This window comes from Equus quagga, chromosome 14 (assembly GCF_021613505.1).
Source record: "Equus quagga isolate Etosha38 chromosome 14, UCLA_HA_Equagga_1.0, whole genome shotgun sequence".
NCBI classification, from domain to species: Eukaryota; Metazoa; Chordata; class Mammalia; order Perissodactyla; family Equidae; genus Equus; species Equus quagga.
Window position 1 is genome coordinate 76,440,896 of NC_060280.1, and position 19,407 is coordinate 76,460,302.

A 19,407-nucleotide genomic window follows, 5' to 3' on the forward strand; every position below is an offset into this window, starting at 1 on the left:
CCCCCAAATAATTCATGCACCTTTAAGTTTGAGAAACAATACTCTAGGACTCACTCTAAATGCAGAGGACTCCCAGAAGAATTTTGAGAAAATATGTAGACCCTCACACATTTCAAAATGGATATAAGTTTTAAGAATTTTATAAAAGCATTATAAATTGTAAATAATTTCAAAGAGTATAACTTTTGTATTTTAAGTATTAGTATTTTATTTTATTTTTTTAAATATACAAGGCTTCACAAATTTGCGTGTCATCCTTGCACAGGGGCCATGCTAATCTTCTCTGTATCGTTCCAATATTAGTATATGTGCTAACGAAGGGAGCACAAGCATGAGTATCTTAAATTCATATTTTTCTACATCTATCTGATGAACTTTAATACAATAGTGATTTGATACCCATTATAGCCATTTACAAAATTACATAAACAAACCCTTCTTTAAAGACAAAATTTACATCTTTTTTTTAAATTCCTGAAATCATATTTTCAATCATCTTCTCCAAGGAATTTTACCCTAAATTAATAGTTTCATCCTGGAAAATCTCTTATTTATCACTGTACCAAAATTCTTTGCTTTAAAAATATTTATACACACACACTTAATTGTCAAAACTTTCTTCTGGATCAAGTTACATTGCAATTGATTAGGTAGAATTAATCTATTACAAAATTTGTTAAGTAATTATTAAATACACAATGTTCTTTTTGGGGGGCAATTTACCTCATAATACAAGAGATGGAGACACATGAATCATTGAGTAAAGGAAGCTTTAGCCAACAGTAGTGTTTCAAATTATGCTTTGCTTAGTTAAGGGTAACGTTCAATTGCAAAATGAGGGGAAAGTTTTGTCTTTATTTTGTTAAGTGTGAGTGAGAAGAGCAATGACAAAAGGAATGGAAGACCCAGAATAACTATAATCGAGTTCAGAAGAAAATCAATTTTAGAAAAGAGTACAAAAGGAAGTTGAGAATAGGAAACTTGATTCCCTCAACACTATTCATTCCCAGGTACCCTTTAGGAAGTCTTTACTTATCTCGGCTCTAAGAGAGCTCCAGTTGGAGACCCTTTGCCCTAGATACTCAGTCTAAATACAGACATAACTCATTACAGTACACACGCATGGCCATGAAATACCTACTATATGCTACATAGCACAGAGAAATGAGCTACCAACTGCCTAGTGGGGAAAGTAAGGCTATCGGAAGGAGTGATATTTAATTCCTGAATGACGACAAATAAACCAACATGGATAAAGGCACAACATATAAATGCAAAACTAATGACAAAAGATGAGGCTGGGGCCAGGTCGCAAAGGGACTTCTAAGTTGAACTTGTTTTTGGCACTATTTGTGGAGCAGATTCATGTCTAGACTTTTTAAAGCAAGAATAACATGATCAAGTTCTCTCCAGGGATATAAACATAGGAGCTCTAAACCTGGGGTTAGCAAATGCCTGGGAGCTAAAGAATGTTTCTAAGACATATGAGAATCAATATCAATGCTTTAAAGAAAAAAACTGTTTTCCACATAAGGGCACTGCTATTTTTCAAAATGTATATAGATGCAGTCGTGGTAGAAAAATAATTTGGAAGGGTTCCAATATCCTTGGTAGCTTGTGTGTTTGGCAAAGATTTGGGGGTCGGGAGGGGTCTGTCATGTATTCTCTTAATCTACAGACACTTACCATGAGGGTATAGTCCAAATCTTTTCTTGCCATAAAAAGTGAGATTACTTTTATGGTATGGGCAAGAAAAGTCTGATTACTCATTAAGTAGAAAATGGAATAAGCTGGTACAGGTCTGAAAAAGGACATTCAGCAACTTTCAAAGTTATGAAGAACACAAATGAAAGAGGCTTGTGCTCCCTTCTGCAGAGAATCTTACTTTAGGCAATCCCGAAGTTTAAAAATCTAGGTTTATATAAAGGCTAAATTTAGAAACTAATTATTCACTTTTTAAAGAATTCACAGTAGGACATAAGTCAATAGAAAACTCTCTAGCATATTTAAAATAGGATTCAATTTACATGCAACTTTTTGGAAGCTCTCCTATTGTACCAAACAAGGTCAACTTCTAAGCCAGTTTAGTGCACTGTTTAATTGCCATGCCATGAAGAGATGGAGCATAACATTGTTTAGAAGTCCAAAGTTGAATCTATGGCTCTGAATACCCATAATACCCACAATCCACAGGTCACCTTTAAAGCAAAGCAAAAGTAGATACTTTTTATGCATAAACTGTCAATATCAATATCATGTGCAATTAGTATCATCTCCACAGTTATTGGATAAGGATCAACAGTTGACTCATAGAATAGGTGTCTTTGAGGGACCTGGCAGGAGAACTCTGCCCAGGAGTAGCTCAATTCTGCAAGATGAATTGTCAACCCATCAGATCATAACTCCTGAGTAATTTGAATGTGAGTTCTACATTTAGGTAGAAAGATTCAGTCAGTAGAAGCAAAAACAATGAAAATAATAACTGAGTCATCATAATGGTAAATATGTTAGGTAATTTTCAATTACAAGTGAAAGAACTTTATGCAAATTGATTTAGGCAAGAAAGAAAATGTATTTGTTCATGCAACTGAAAGGTATATGAGTAAGTGGAATTCAGGAGCAGTTGGATCCAGGTGTTGAAAAATTGTCATTGGGAATCTGCTCCTTTTCATCTCTTGGCTTTGTTTTCTCATGAGTTGACTTCATTTCCAGGCAGTTTCTACAAATTATGATAAAAATATCCACCAGCAAATCTTCAAGAAACATTTTTACCATTAGCTTCAACCAGATTGACGAAACTATGAGAAGTCTTCTGGTGTAATTTGGGATTAGGAAAAGTTTTCCCCTTGATGGCAATCCCTATCCATCAAAGTGTTGCATGCATTTCAAAAGGTGCAAAACTGTATCAGTTTCTATGGAAAAGCTTTCCCCAACAACACTTAGAGGAATCACTAATAAGTTTACTAAGAAATCAAGTTGCAATTGGAAGTTATTCAGGATTCTTAAAAACCCTCCAACTCTTCTGCTTTCTTGCTATTTGCTCCAGCCATTCTTTTACTTCCAGAGATCCATAACCACTGTTCACCCGATCACTCACTTTTTGACCTTGAGCAAGTCACCTAAGCAGCTATGAATCTCAATTTTTTCATCAACATGAAGATCACATGAATGTCAGTCTCAAAGAGTTGTGAAAATTAAATTATTAAATAAAATAATATTTGTAAATCTCCTAGATTAGAGTCTGACACACAGTAGGTTCTTAAATTATGTTTATTCTTTTAGAAACTGGACTCATAGGTACTATGATAGGCATTCATGGGACAAAAGACTACTTTATGATACTTTTGAGCCCAGATCTCCTATTACAGCACACAGTACAGCAGAAAATAACCTTAGATCAGATGCTAGTGTTAACTCTCCAGCTAACAAGATATAAGACCTGAAGTAATTCTCCTCACTCCTTTGGGTTTTAAATTTACTCATTTGGACAAACAACTTCTTGGACAAAATATTTCTAGAGCTTCTTCTTGAGCTCTAGAAATCCTTCTATACATGTAATACCTTCTACGTATGTAACATATCTGTTTCGTATGTGATTCTTAAAATCAAGAATTTCAAATTTCTACAACCAGTTAGTATACTTTTATCTTCAGGGACAGTAAATCCCGACTTATAGGTATAAAAAATAAGGAACTTACTACCTCACATAACAAGAAAACTGAACAGAAGGTGATTTGGGAGTTGATTTTTTCAGTGGCTTATAGCTTCACAGGTCCAGATTCCTTCTGTCTTTCCACTTTGTTATCCTTGGCAAGTTGATCACAAGAGAGTTACATCAGCTCCAGGCAACACATATTGCACATTATTGTCCAAAGCAAAATGGAAACTCTTTCCTCTTGAACATTTTTTTTAAGTATTTTCTAGAAGAACCATAGCTAGGATGACTAAATAATTTATATTCCAGAGAGATTTTTGAGAGTGACCATGGTCCCATGTCTGGCTTGGACTAATTATGTTTTGCCCTTTGCATGGGAGTGGGGCTGGAGTTTTCCTCCCCCAGACACTTGGAAGGTAAATACCTGCACAAAGACTAGAATAGTTGCTGGAAAGTGACAGTGTCTGTTGCAGCTGTTAATGATTAACTGTCCATTAATCTCTCTCCAATCTCATCTCTTCCTTTTCTTTGATTCACACTTAAGCTTGGAACAGCCTCAATTCCAGAACACATCATGCTGTTGCTTGCCTTTGTTCTTACTTTTCCTTTTGCTTGGAATTATTGTCACCACATCTATTGTCCCCTGGCCCCACCTGCCTAATGATTCTCCATCATTAAAGTAAAAATACTCTAACCTCCCTCCTCCAGTTTCCACCCTTGACCTGCTTCGGCTGGGATGCCCCTTCCCGGTGTTCCCAAAGAACTGGAACTTTTGCCTCTACATTTTTGGCTTTGTAGGGTTGGCTCAAGAGTTAATTTGTCATTTTTAACTTGGAAATGAATGAATAAGGGCAGAAACTGTTTTATTCGTCTTTGTGTCCTCGGTACCTCGCACAGTTGAGCAACTGGCATAAGCTCATGTAACATGAATTAAATTAAGAAACAAATGAATAAATTGTAGTCTGGGAAAGAGAGTTCAAATGCTTTTCACCATGAAGGGCCTGAGATTGAGAAATAAAAATTGGATTCCCAGAGTGCTAACTCCTAGTGTCTATCCTACCCGATCCAAATAAAGTCCTCAGCTAAAGAGTAAAGTGAGCTAATGGGGTCTAGAAGGAAAAAAGAGCAGGGCTGGCTGCTGACAGCATCTGGGGCTGGGAGAAACATTCCTATTATTAGGGTATAATTCACAACTTTCCTTTCATAGACATTAATTTATTTTGTCATTAAATTAATTAGAATTAAACAGGCCTTTAAATCACTGCTTGTTCCTAGAAGGAGAGAAAGATTTTTAAATGCTAAATCAAACAAAGTTTTCCACCACATTCCTGACCCTAAAGAGACAGAGAAGAGAGAGGCCACCTCCTGGAGAGAGTCACCTAGCTTCCCGGAGACAGGGTTGGGGGCAAGAGCACACTTTATAGGGAATGATGGTGGGTTGTACTTCTCTAAAGACAATGAGGCAAGAAAAACCTGCCAGTGGAACGCATTTAAAGTTATCAAAGGTCTGTATCCCACCGTAGTTTTGAGCATGCTAATTTTTTTTACTAGTTTTCTCTTTGGTGAAACGAGGTAACAAATTCTACCTCATAGGGTTATTGTGAAATAATTAGGTAGAAAATATAAGTAAAGAGCCAAGAATTTATTAGGCTTTTAATAAATGCTACTTAACTTCTTCCTCTCCCTTAAACTGAGATTCAAATTTTACTTCAGATAAAGATTGTCATGAATTTCCAAGAAAAAATTCAGAATCTTACACCCTGCAAGCAAAAACCAAAACCAACACCAAAACTTTGCAACTAGATGATTACGTCAATTCTTTGTATATTTACTTACTCCGTCGAATTTGTCCAGATAAATTTCTTTTTTGATCTCTTCTCCTCGGCTTCTCTAAATTCTGTGTTCTTCTCAGTTCACTCTGTTTTCAACCCAAATTCATCTATTGCTTCTTTTCTTTTCCCTCAAACACTACCTGCACCCGCTCTACTGCCTAAGAATCTCTCCCTGATTAAAGCAAAAAGGGATATGGTTATCTCTTTATCTTCCTTTTCATGCAGAGATCCATGAAGCAAAAATGGATACCAAACATAGTACATGTTTATATTACAATATGCATCATGCATTTAGTTTTTATTGCAAATTTCCACCTGCTCCTTTTCAAAGCAATACATAGCCTTGATAGAACTGACTGTTTTGCAATTTGAACTTTCAGAAAGTGAGACTCTGTCTGAATTACAGCCCAGAGGGTCTTTTTAGAATTTGATATGCTTAAAGACTGTATGGGACAATCTCTTGAGACATCTTACGGCTCTGGAGCTCTATGGATCTATGAGGCAACGGTATTCCTTAGCTTCGAAAAAAGCACATGACTTCTCTGAATGAGAACAGGGCTAAAAGGGTATACTCCTTATTGATGAATCCACAATTCAGTCCTACTAGGATTTCGATAGAGGTGCCTTCATAGACTCTTAGGACAGCTCAATTTTAGAGTGGACATGCAAATATCGGTCTAGAGCTAGACTTTTTGAAAGACAGTAATGGGGAAATGGATTGCCATAAAGAGTGCCTCAGATTTAGAGAAAGGTGCAGCACAATAGCTTAAATCTACCTTCGAGTCTGATGGCCAACTAGATAGTTCAGTTGCAACAAGCTGAGAATTTACTGCTTCTGGTCTTAGATCCACCATCAAGATGTTCAACTTTCATATTTAACCTTGAAACAAAAACATGTGTAAATGTAAAACATGTACTCTAATATGATTTTCTGGCCTGACTGATATTTAGCTGAATAAAATCAACCTGTAATTGAACAATGCTGAGTGATGTTGACAGAGGTGCTGGAACTTTTTCCTCTTGATCTAACAGAATAAAACTAAAAGCTGCATTTGTTTTTTTTTCCTTTAATTAAGACTACAGAATTATCAGGCTTAGAAGACTGAACAGAATGCACAGATGAATTCCTATTTAATTAAGCTTTCCAAGAAACTTTGAAGGCAGCAGATTAAATGTGGGCTTTTGTTTTTTACAGTTTTTAAAAGAAGTTTTAATTGTTTTTCTCATGGTTGATAAATTTTAAAAAATGTAAAATCAATGAAATGTAAGCTGAGAAGAAGCAGCCAATTCTTTTTTCTTTACTTATTGCTAATGTCAAGAGGCCAGCATTGAGAGGTTTTTGTGGCTACATCTCTGTGTGTGTTTGGAAGGTACGTATATGGTCCTATGCCTTGCTTAAGATGACAATTCTAAGAACAAATTTCCCCTAAATTCATAGGGGAAAAGAGTCACTTTTATCAAAAGAGCTAATTTAAAGTTTCTTCCGCACTTATCTAGCTGCAACCTATAGTGTATGAGTAAATTTAGACCTAAAGAGCTTTGAGTGTAAAAGAAGATTGCCTGTCCTTTAATAACCAAATTGAAATGTTTTTGAATCTCCACCCATTTAACTAGCAGTGACCTCAGTCTTTTATATAGGACTCCTCTCCAAATGTAGCCTAGAATCCCCAAAGATATTACATGCATCATTGAAGGTATACTTGTCATCACTCAACCATTACTGCTTCCAGGGATCAATAAGTCAGCTGTGTCCACGAACAGCTGCAGGTGCGGGTTCTTTAGTGCCTGTCAGGTGAATAGCTGTGCTGAAAACTCTGCAGTCCTACGGATATGTGATCCTGATGGGGCTGCTGACCCTGATGCTTTCCTCTCCATCTCCTCTAATGTCACTAAGTTACCACTCTTCCATTAACTTCTCAGGATAAAAAGAACTAGTCAATGGAAGTTTTCTGAAAAAAGCAACGATGCCCCAGTTTTACGGCTTTTTGAAAACACGGACAGTCATTTTACTCAAGGCACAACCACCATGCCAGGATAGCAGAACCAGATGGCTTCCAGCGTCAGATTCATTCTGTCTTCTTTCTGGAATAACACCTGTCTGCCTCTATCTAGGTCAGTTAATGAATCAGGTCCCAGTCCAGACTCTCTTCTGTTAAGGTGCATTTATATTTATTGACTCTCATCCCTTCCTGTAATCACATCTCAGTTGGGTTTTGCAGACTTGTTTTATTTATCAGACATATTTTTATGGAGGAAGAGGGAGAGAGTAGCATTCCAATCTCTTTCCCCTCAGAAGACTCTTAGAATTATATTTGAATCAATGCATGCAGATATCTAAGAGGGTTAGGTTCTGCCTGTTTCTAAGACTCAAATGCAAAGAGAAATCTTGGGGAAGAAATATTCAGAAACTTCCCCTGTGAACTGCATATGACTTCCAGGTTCCTGCCTCTCTTAAACGATCACTTACAAATCATTCCCGTTTATTACGTGCCAAAGTTGTAGAAAAACCACTGCCGAGTGACAGAAGTACTCAAAAATGTATGACAGCTCCTTCCTCTAGGAGGTTAATAGTTTAGTGCCGTAGTTTTCAAATAAGTTTCATGTTTAAGTGTTTTTTAAGGTATTTGATTAAACTTTTATTTTATTTTTATATTTAAACTATTTTTAAAAGTAATGAAACTAGAGCTTTTAAATGTGTTTTATTCTGATTTTTTATACACTTGTGGTTATTAATTTGTTGACTCATTTTGCCAGATTAACTTGGTTTGAAGTAGACCTTGAAATGAAACTTTGTTTTCTCCGTTAGTTCAAAGAATTGAACTTTTTATAAATGTATAAGTTATTAGGAAAGATGTAGCTTGGCAATGGTCCTTTTAATTAGGCTTCTAAATGCCTACTAAGGTAAACTTGTACAAGGAAGTACAGTGTTACACTTCTTTAAATGCCAGATGAGTCCCATATCTGGTAGGCTCCTATACATAACATGTAATGTGTTGTCTTATGATACTTCAGTATGTAAAATGCAGTTTTATTATAAGTTTTCGTCGTTTATTTTCTTCTTTAACCTTCTATAACATTAAAGTTTTGATATTTTTGTGCTTACATCCACAGAAAATTTTTCAGGAAAAAACCCCAGAAATTTTAAGTTTGGATTTCATAAGTCATTGAAATGACCTGAAAAGTTTTGATATTTTGGGTGAATATTTGACATAGATGAACAAAGTATCTAAGTTTTTACTTTTTCTATGATATTAAACAGCTCAGAAGGTTACAAGATATCAAGGTACCTTTTACCTAACAATGGTGCTTTGAAATGATTACATAACCCATTCTTTGACAGTCACTAAATTAAGAAATTCTAACATTCATTAGGTATGGTTAGTAATTGAAGTCTGAAAAAAGTTTCCAGTATTTTTCTCTTAGACTTTTGGATAAGACTTTCAGATTTTTTGGATAAGTTTTATTAAAAGGTATTCTGACATTGCAGGGAACACTGTCAAGAAAAAAATTAATATCACTTGAAATTTCTTATCAGTATATAATATGTGACTCTCAATGTTGGGCACACAAAACAAAACGTAGAATTAAATTGTATTCTTACCTTTAGAATTCTTACTTATTCTTACTATAAGATAAAAGATTTAAAATTTTTCCATACTATAACATAGCTTCCTTGCTCTCTTGTGATGACTTTATAATAAAACAAAAATTAAAAACATGAATCAGTTCTGCTTAAATGTTTGAAAACCCACTAATCTAGTGAATGGATTATGAAGTCCTTAATGATGATTAAAATATTTCACATTGGATTACATTTGAATTTTGAAAAAATGGAGGCATGGAACCCAAATGATGAAAACGCAGAGAAAGGAAGAAGGACCAAGTTGGTCTTCTTTAATCTCCCATTGATTCTTAGAAATTAGGAGACATTAAAGCTGTCTTGGGAGAAGGTAGGAAGAAATATAGTATTATCTGGGGAAAGATGACAATAAAGGCATATAGATGGAGGTGAGGTAAATACTGAAGATAAATGTGGGTATTTATTCTATGGTAGTAATTATTTACAGTCAGAGTTGTTCATTTAAAAAACATCTTATGGGACCTTTGCTTCCAGGAAAACAGAGCAGATGTGCCTTTCTCTATTTTTCCCAATAAGTACAACTAAAAACCCTGGACTTCATATATAAAACAACATAAGAAGACTCTGAAATATGGAGAGAAGAAGGCAAAAACATAAAAGCCCCAACAAATGCATACTCTCTTGAGACAAAGGACCAGAAAAGGGCAGGCTAGTAAAACAATAAACTTGTAGACAATACCACTCTACTTCAACCAAGCATCATAGAAAAAAGCACCACCCGAATTAGCAAAAGCTGAGTGGGGAACCTAACTTCCCCATTCATGAGGCTGTAATGAAGCCCCAACACCCGCACTGAGTGCTATGAAAGAAGACTAGGTAGGGAGCCAAGCTCTTAATCAACCTGCAAGTGTCAGTTCAAATTTGATATCTGTAGGAAGACTTCCTGACTCCCCTAAGTAAGATGTCCCTTCCATGTGCTCCCATAAGTTTCCTCAAAATACATATGAGACATCACAGAATATTACACTCTTGTTTTGACATTTGACTCTCCCCTGGGTTATGATGCACTTGAATATAAGAATTGTGGCTTTTTTTTCCTTACCCCAAACAACACTGGTTGGAATTCAATAAGGTTTGCTTTATGGCTGAATATATTAGAAATTTAATGACGTAATTATAGATTAGAGTAATATTGAATGTTATGTCAGAAAAAAAGAATACTGTGGGATACCAAGACAGCTGTTTTCAGATATGTGAAAGGATGTCTTATAAAAAATAAAGGACCCTTTGTTCTTGTTCTTGTTCCATAAGGTTGAACTAGGTTTGTTTCGTGGACATTATGGAAATGTAAATTTCAAGTCGATATCTTAGGACATTTCAAAATATAATGTTTCATTTTTTATTGGCCTAAGAGGTCATCTGGGATGACATATTGATAATTTTCTCATATTGATAAATTTCTCATTGATGTCAGATGTGAGGACCAGTAAGTTATTGGAGATAGGTCTGCTCACTTTGAATCAGAAGAAAGGTCTAATTTTTGCCTTTTCCAGCATTCAGCTCACAAAAATTCTATTTTTATTCATAAATGAAGGGAATTAAATAAATAAAACAGAAACAACATACTTGGTAACTTTAGGTCAAAATTTTAAATTTGGTTGAAATTTTTCTCAAGTTTAAGGAGATAATTTTCTACTCCTCACTGAAAGAAAACCAACATATGCCTCCTTCCAATTTTCTAGGCTTTTTGTTTGTTCTGATTTGGTTCTGTGCTTGGCTTTGTTGTGTTTGTTTGTTTATCTTCAAACATTTATTAAGTTGTTAATACAGGTAACACTATGTGACAGCTTTTACACTTTACCATATTCAGTCATTAGAACTACCCAGGGAGTTAAGTTTGGAGAGTGTCTCATTCCACAAATAAAGAAATTGAGGCTGACGCATATCACGTATCTTGCCCGAAGTCATACATGGTAATCACAGTTACCTCTGATGGAGTACTTTTAGATGACAGATGCTTCACACATGTTACTTTTAATCCACACAACTCAAAGGATGTAAATTTTTATTGAACTACACGTTACAAAGAAAAGTGCACAAATTAAAGATTCTAGGTCCATGAATTCTCTGAAAGTGAATACATTTATATAACCACTTTCCAGATGAAAATATAGAACATACTAGAGCCCTAGAAATCTGATTTTCCAACTCTCTTTGTCATTACTTGCTGCCAACAGTAAGCACTATCTGATTTCTGTAACCATCAATTAATTGTGCCTGGATTTGAACTTTAAAATCAATGGATTCACTTATGTTTGCTCTTGTGTTTGTGATAACCATCTCTGTGATTTTACATAGTAGGGCTTCACTATTTTCATTGCTATGTATTTTTCTATTTTAAAAATACAACATGAGTTATTTATCCATTCTACAGTCAATGGTGTTGTTTTCAGTTTGGGCTGTTTCGAAAAGTATCATCATAAACAATTTTATCTATATTTTTCAGTGAATATGTGTACAGGCATACCTTGTTTTATTGTGCTTCACTTTATTGGGCTTTGCAGATATTGTGGTTTTTACAAATTGAAGGTTTGTGGCAATTTTGCTTTTGAGTAAGTCTATTGGTGCTATTTTTCCAACAGAATTTGCTCATTTCACGTTTCTGGGTCACCTTTTGGTAATTCTCACAATATTTCAAACTTTTTCATTATTGTTGCATTTGTTATAGTGATCAATGATCTTTGATGTCACTGTTGTAATTATTTTGGGGCGCCACAAATTGCACCCATATAAGATGGCAAACTTAATCAATAAATGTGTGTGTTCTTACTGTTCTACTAACCAGCTGTTCCCCAGTCTCCCTCCCTCTCCTTGGGTTACCCTAACCCTGAGACACAATAACATTGAAATTAGGACAATTAATAGCCCTACAGTGGCCTCTAAGTGAAATGAAATGTCACACATCTCTCTCTCTAAATCAAAAGCTAGAAATGATTAAGCTTAGTGAGGGAGGCATGTTGAAAGCCAACATAAGCTGAAAACTAGGATGCTTGTGCTAAACAGCCACATTGTGAAGGCAAAGAAAAAATTCTTGAGGAAAAATAAAAGCGCTGCTCCAGTGAACACACAAATGAAAAGAAGGCAAAACAGCCTTATTGCTAATATGGAGAAAGGTTTAGTGTTCTGAATAGAAGATCAAACCAGCCATGACATTCCCTTAAGCCAAAGCCTAATCCAGAGCAAGGCCCTAACTCTCTTTAATTCTGTGAAGGCTGAGAGAGCTGAGGAAGCTGCAGAAGAAAAGTCTGAAGCTAGCAGAAGTTGATTCATGATGTTTAAGGAAAGAAGCCATCTCCATAACATAAAAGTGCAAGATGAAGCAGCAAGTGCTGGTGTAAAAGCTGCAGCAAGTTATCCAGAAGATCTAGCTAAGATAATCAATGAAGATGGCTACACTAAACAACAGACTTTCAATGTAGATGAAATAGCCTTTTATTGGAAGAAGATGACATCTAGGACTTTCATAGCTGGAGAGGAGAAGTCAATGCCTGGCTTCAAAGCTTCACGACAGGCTGACTCTCTTGTGAGGGGCTAATGCAGCTGGTGACTTTAAGTTGAAGCTCATGCTCATTTAGTATTCCAAAAATCCTAGGGCCCTAAGAACTATACTGAATCTACTCTGCCTGTGCTCTACAAATGGAACAGTGAAGCCTGGATAATAGCACATGTGTTTACAAGATGGTTTGCTGAATATTTTACGTCCACCGTTGAGATCTAATGCTCAGAAAATAAAGATTCCTTTCAAAATATTACTGCTCACTGACAATGCCCCTGGTCCCCAAGAGCTCTGATAGATATGTGCAGTATGATTAATGTTTTCATGCCTGCAAACCAACATCCATTCTGCAGCCCATGGATCAAGGGGTAGCTTTGTCTTCCAACATTATTTAAGAAATACGTTTCATAAGACTATTCCTGCCATAGATTGTGATTCCTCTGATGGATCTGGGCAAAGTAAATTGAAAACTTCTGGAGAGTATTCACCATTCTAGATGCCATTAAGAACATTCGTGATTCATGGGAAGAGGTCAAAATATCAACATTAGTAGGAGTTTGGAAGAAGTTGATGCCAGCCCTCGTGGATGACTTGGAAGGATTCAAGACCTTAGTGGAGGAGGAAACTGCAGATGTGGTGGGAAAAGCAGCAGAACTAAAATTAGAAATGGAGGTTGAAGATGTGATGGAATTGCTGCAATCCCATGATAAAACTTTAACAGATTGAGGAGTTGCTTCTTATGGAGGAGCAAAAAAAGTGGTTTCTTGAGATGGAATCTACTCCTGGTGAAGATGCTGTGGAAATTATTGAAATAACCACAAAAGACTTAGAATAATAAATAAACTTGGTTGATAAAGCAGTCGCAGGGTTTGAGAGGATTGACTCCAACTTTTAAAAGAAGTTCTACTATGGGTAAAATGCTATCAAACAGCATCACATGCCACAGAGAAACCATTCATGAAAGGAAAAGTCAATCAATGGGGCAAACTTCATTGTTGTCTTCTTTTAAGAAAGTGCCACAATCACCCCGCCCTTTAGCAACCTCCACCCTTATCAATCAGCAGTCATCAACATGGAGGCAAGACCCTCCACCAGCAAAAAGATTAGTCTCACTGAAGGCCTAGATGAACAATTTTTAGCAATGAGCATTTTTAAATTAAGGTATGTACATTGTTTTTTTAGTCATTATACTAATACACACTTAATAGACTACAGTATAGTATAAACATAACTTGATTATACATTCTGTGTGACTCACTTTATTGTGATATTCACTTTATTGCAGTGGTCTGGAACGAAACCTGCAATATCTCTGAGGCATGCCTGTATACATTTTTCTTTGGGTGTCTGTTTAGGAGTAGAATTGTTGAATCACAAGGTATATCTAAACTGTACTTTAATAGACAATACAAAATCTTTTCTAAAATTTAAAACTTACACCACCAGCAGCGTGGTACAGTTCCCATTGCTAAATATATTTTCCTAAATTTGATATCGCTAACTTTTTCCTTTTCATTTTAGATATTCTAGTGGATAAGGTAGCTCCTTAAAGCCTTATGATATTAAGCACCTTTACAATTAAGCCATTCATGTACCTCATTGGTGGGGTGTCTGTTCATACTTTTGCCTAATTTTTTAAATGTGGTATTGTCTTTTTTTGTAAAGTATTTGTATATTGATTTTGTATTTTGACATTGAAATTCCTGTAGCCATGCTATAATAACTCATTATTTCTAATAACTTATTTATAGATGTTTTGTACACACATGATCATATTGTCTATGAATAGTACCAGGTTTTTCTTCCTTCCAATGCATATATCTTTCTATTTTATTTCTTATTTTTGTGCCTGAATGCCCTGACTAGGACTCTGCTACAACTTGACAAATAGTGATGGCAGGAAGTCATGCATCTTTTTCAAATTCAGGGCAATGCAGACTTTACATGATTAACTATTAAATGCAATGTTTGCCCTATGTTTTTTGGTAGATATAATTTATCAGATTAAGGAAATTTCCTAAGAGTTTTTGTTTGTTTGTCCTTTTTGGTTGGTTGATCAGTATTAATTAGGAAGAGAACATTTTTTATTAATTAGTAGACTTTACTTTTTAGAAAAAATTTAATTTACACAAGAATTGAGTACATATTACGCGGAATTCCTATAAATCCTTTCCAGCACACACACACACACACACACACACACACACACAGAGTTTCTTATTATTGACGTCTTGCATTAGGTTGGTACATTTGTTACAGTTAATGAATCATATTGATATATTATTATTAAGTAAAATCCCTATTTTATATTACCATTTGCTCTTCATGTATTAAGGTACTATAGTTCTTGAGAAAGGCATAATGCCATTCATTCACCATTCCACTATCATGTAAAATAGTTTACCATCCCCAAATTCTCTGTGTTTTAGCTACTTATCCCACCATCTGAGCTTGGCAACAACTGATATTTTTTTGTTATTTTAAAATGAGTCTTTTGTAAACAAAATATAGCTAGTCTTGTTTCTTTTATTTGCTCTGTCTTTTAATTGGTATATTTAGCCCACTTAGATTTAAAATGATTATTGATACAGGTGGATAAATATCTACCATATTTCTTACTATTTGTTGAACTTTTAGCTTCTCTTTTTCTAACTTCTTGGGTTTTATTAGAATATTTCATATGACTCCATTTTCTCTCCTCTCTTAGAACATTTATTCTACTTTTTAAAAAATTTAAATCTAGGTTTCCCTAGAGTTTGCAATATACATTAACTACTAATCTAAGTACATTTTGTAATACATTATACCACTTCATGTGTAGTGCAGGTAACTTATAAGAGAGTATTCCTATTTTTCCCTCTCATCTATTATAACATTTCTGTCATTCTCTTAATTTAGCTATATGCTATAATCACCTGATACATTGTTGCTAGTATTAATTTAAATGAATTAGGTCAAGAAGAATAAGTAAAATGGAAGATTTTATTTTACCTTTATATACATTTTCTCCAGTAATCTCTCTCTCTTTCTTTCTGCAGATCCAAATTTCTGACCTATATTATTTCCCTTCCTTCTAAATAACTTATTTTAACCATTCTTGTAAGGTAGGTCTACTAGCAACATATTCTCTCAGCTTTTGTTAATCTGAGAAATTCTTTATTTCTCATTCACTTTTCAAGGAAAATGTTACTCTATACAGATTTCTAGGTGGTTTTTGTTTCCTTTCAACACATTAAATAGTTTACTATTATTTAGCATAGTACTTCTTGTAAGCACAATTTCTGACAAGAAGTCCAATACAATTTTTTACCCTTCTTCCTCTAAAGGGAAAATATCCTCCCACCCTGGCTTCTTTGAAGACTTTTCTCTGTCTTTGGTTCCTGCAATCTGAGCATGATATGACTATGTGTGCACTTTTTGATATTTATCCCACTAGGTGTTCTTTGAGCTTCCTGCATCCATGGTTTGATGTCTGTCATTAATTTTGGAAAATTTTCAATCACTTTAACATCAATATTTGTTCTGATCAATTTTCTCTTTCTTCTCCTTCTGGTGTTCTCACTACACATATGTTACTTCTTTTTAATTGTCCGATAATTCTTGGATATTGTCTTCTGTTTGTTTTTCATTCTTTTTTTCTCTTTGTTTGTCAGTTTGTGAAATGTTATTAACATATTTTTAAGCTCCCTGATTATTTCCTTGGCTATGGCCAATCTACTGATGGGCTTATCAAAAGCATTGTGCATTTCTATTATAGTGTTTCTGATTTCTAGCATTTCATTTTGATACTTTCTTAGAGTTTCCCTCTCTCCTCTTGCTTACTCATCTGTTCCTGCCTGTTGCTCACTTTTCTGTAAGATCCCCTAGCATATTAATCATAGCTATTTTAAGTTCTCTATCTGATAATTTCAACCGCTTTTGTCATAACTGAGTATGATTCTGATGTTTCATTTCTCTCTTGAGACTATTTTTTTTTTGCCATTTACCACGCCTTGCAATTTTCTGTTGCAAGCAAGGCATGATCTATCAAGCAATAGAAACTAAGGTATTTAGAGTTTTAGTCTGAGGGTTTGCATTAATCCAGCTAGGAATTGGCCTGTGTTTAATGTTTCCTTTAGCTTTAGCTGCTAGAGGCTTCAATTTCTTCCAGTTTTCTTTTTGTTCTACTCTGTTGACTTAGGGATTTCCTAATAACTCCTTCTTAAGTAGAGTCTATGTCTTGCAGCTCTCTGAGTTATAATATTCTCTTGTTTTACTGGAGCCCTCTTATGTGTTGCTAAGGTGTTGGGGAGGAGAAGTGTTCTATGCTTTTATAATTAAATCTCAGTTGTTTATTGAGTCTTGTTCCCTGGGCTATGACCTTCAGAAGCTTTTCTTGGACTTCTTTTCTCTCCTTTTGTGAAACTGGAGTTGTCTAATTGCACTTCCACCAGATCAAATGAGCCTCTGGTAAAGTTGTTTGTCTTAGAGGACAGTCTTTTCTTGTGGAGAATGTTCTGGGCATATTTCAAAACAGTTATTTTTCTTGGTTATTTTTACATTGCCTAAAATATGAGTGGATTTTTCTTTGATCAAACTTAGTTGCGTGTGGCTACAAAATTCTGGTCCTTTGGCACAGTGACTCTCAGAGAGAGAGTTAGAGCTACATATGCAGCTACCCAATGGTCAATGGAAAGGATGTATGACAAGAGTTCAAGTAAATGACTGGGAGGTATTTGATATACACTGTAGCAATTAATCCAATAATCAGTCTTATAAAGTAGATCAATATTGTTAAACTCATCTTACAGATGAGAAAATTGATGCTTTGAGAGGCAAATTGTAGCTTAAAGGAAATATTCTTCTGAGCAACATACTGAAAAAACTTGTAATTTTCTCTATTTTAAAATTCTGCATTCTATAAAGGCTTTCAGATGCCATTTTCTAAAAAAGGTTGCATCCTTTTGCATAAAATATCTCTTTAGTAAAAAAATATTAAATAAAAATTATACATAGCAACTTAAAGTGTTGTTTTATGACAGATTCTTTATCTGTGAATGTTTTGCACATGGGCATGCAAATTGATGGGAGTATCCTTGATTGAAATAAAGGTTCTTCCAGCCCTGGCAGAATGTTTCACATTTTGAAAACCTAATTGGACCAATTAAATTCTAAAAGCTCCACAGAGATATCTTCAATCTAAGAAAATGATGACCGCAATTCTAAGAATGAGTAGTGACTCTGTCAGATAACTTTGCTTGTAAATTCAGAACCCATGAAGACTTTTATTTTCCTTATTTTTTATTTTCTTGTTTTGTTATTAGTATTTTTCAGGTGGACTGAATTTCTACTCATTGAGTACGGTATTCTTAACTTTATTATGTAGAGGTAAAGGAAAGATACAGAGATCAACTTCTGGAATGGGGAGGGACTTGGTGAAGTTGCTTTCCCTCTAAAACAATGAGAATTCAGGGAGACAACTAAAATCAATCATTTTAGAACTCTGGCAGGTAACAAAAACCACTGCAAGAACTGAAAATCATCTACCCAAGAGAAACTACTAAAATGATAATGGGATCTGTGAAGTTTTAACCTGGAGCTATCCCCATTCTCTCTCTTGCCCAGCTCAATGGTGTGGTAACCAAAATTCAGCAGCCCTGTAGACAGTGGAGAGATCTGATTGCCTTTGGAGCTCTGTCAAACAGCACAATCCCCAGAGCATAGTCGGTTTGTAATGCAAACTTAGAACCCTCTTGGAATTGGAATGTGTTGGTTATTTGATTTGACTCAGAGTGCAGCTTAGTTGGGGTAAGGGAGACTGAACTCGGGGACATCACTCAATTGATGGCAAGTGACTGGCAATATTTCAACTCCGTAAGGTTGTGATTTCAGTTGTGGCAAGCAAGAACCTGCTTGGGAATTTTGAAAAAGTGCTGGGGAACTAGAAAGCATGGGGAACTTTAAAAAGTTCCAACAAATTCCTGAGGATCTAAAAGTCTGCTCAAGCCTCTATACATGCCTAGGAAAGTGCTGGGAAAAGAAAAAAACAATAGCCACTCACCTCTAGCCTACCTTTACGCTCTGTGCAAGAAAAAAAATGACAGCTAAGTAAGAGCAAGCATCTGTCACAGCCTTTTCAGACAGATCTCCTTCCAAAAAAAGCCAGAAGACATACAAACAAGGCTTTTAATGAAATATTAGGAACATCCGTTATTTGTTCACTAAATTATACTAAGCAAAGTGTGACTCCTAGGAAGCCAGGTTGAAAAATGAAAACAAGAAATTAAAGGTGGAAAAAAACTAGCACAGAACTCAGTGGACAAACACTGACAGGAATTCAAAATCTGGCTACTAACAACAATGGGGAATATACCCAGAAAAGCTATCACACATGAGAGGAAAGAAAAGCCTGCTTTTAAAGGGTCCTCAAAAAATTCACCCATTTCAGAAAGCAACCTAAAATCACCAGAAAGAAAGGTGCACAGTCCTTTGGTGACAAGAGATTCACCTGATAGGCTCTGGGCATATCTTGGTGAGAGGTGAGACCTCCCCAGGCTGGGACCACCTCCCAAAGGACTGAAACATTGGTGGCAGCCATTATTGTGACCCAGTTCAAGAGAGCTGACACAGACACTGACAGATGCCATTGGAGTTCTTCCCCTGGCCTGTTAATGGAAGGGGTCTACCCCACCCACTAGACCACTGATTTAATCCAGCTCAGGCAAGGCAGGCAGCCTACCCTAGGGACTGGCCCTACCCAACAGCAAGCCCTTGGGGAACTTGGGGGCCAGCATAGGATAGGTGC

At 35.6% G+C, this 19,407-nt stretch overlaps 1 non-coding gene across 1 annotated transcript; it reads right to left on the minus strand.

Annotated features, from left to right (window-relative positions):
- Window positions 1-220: 220 nt before the first annotated feature.
- LOC124225903 (U6 spliceosomal RNA) lies at window positions 221-327 on the minus strand. The gene has a single exon (XR_006885126.1). It is a non-coding gene; the product is annotated as a U6 spliceosomal RNA (small nuclear RNA).
- Between the last annotated feature and the right edge of the window lie 19,080 nt (window positions 328-19,407).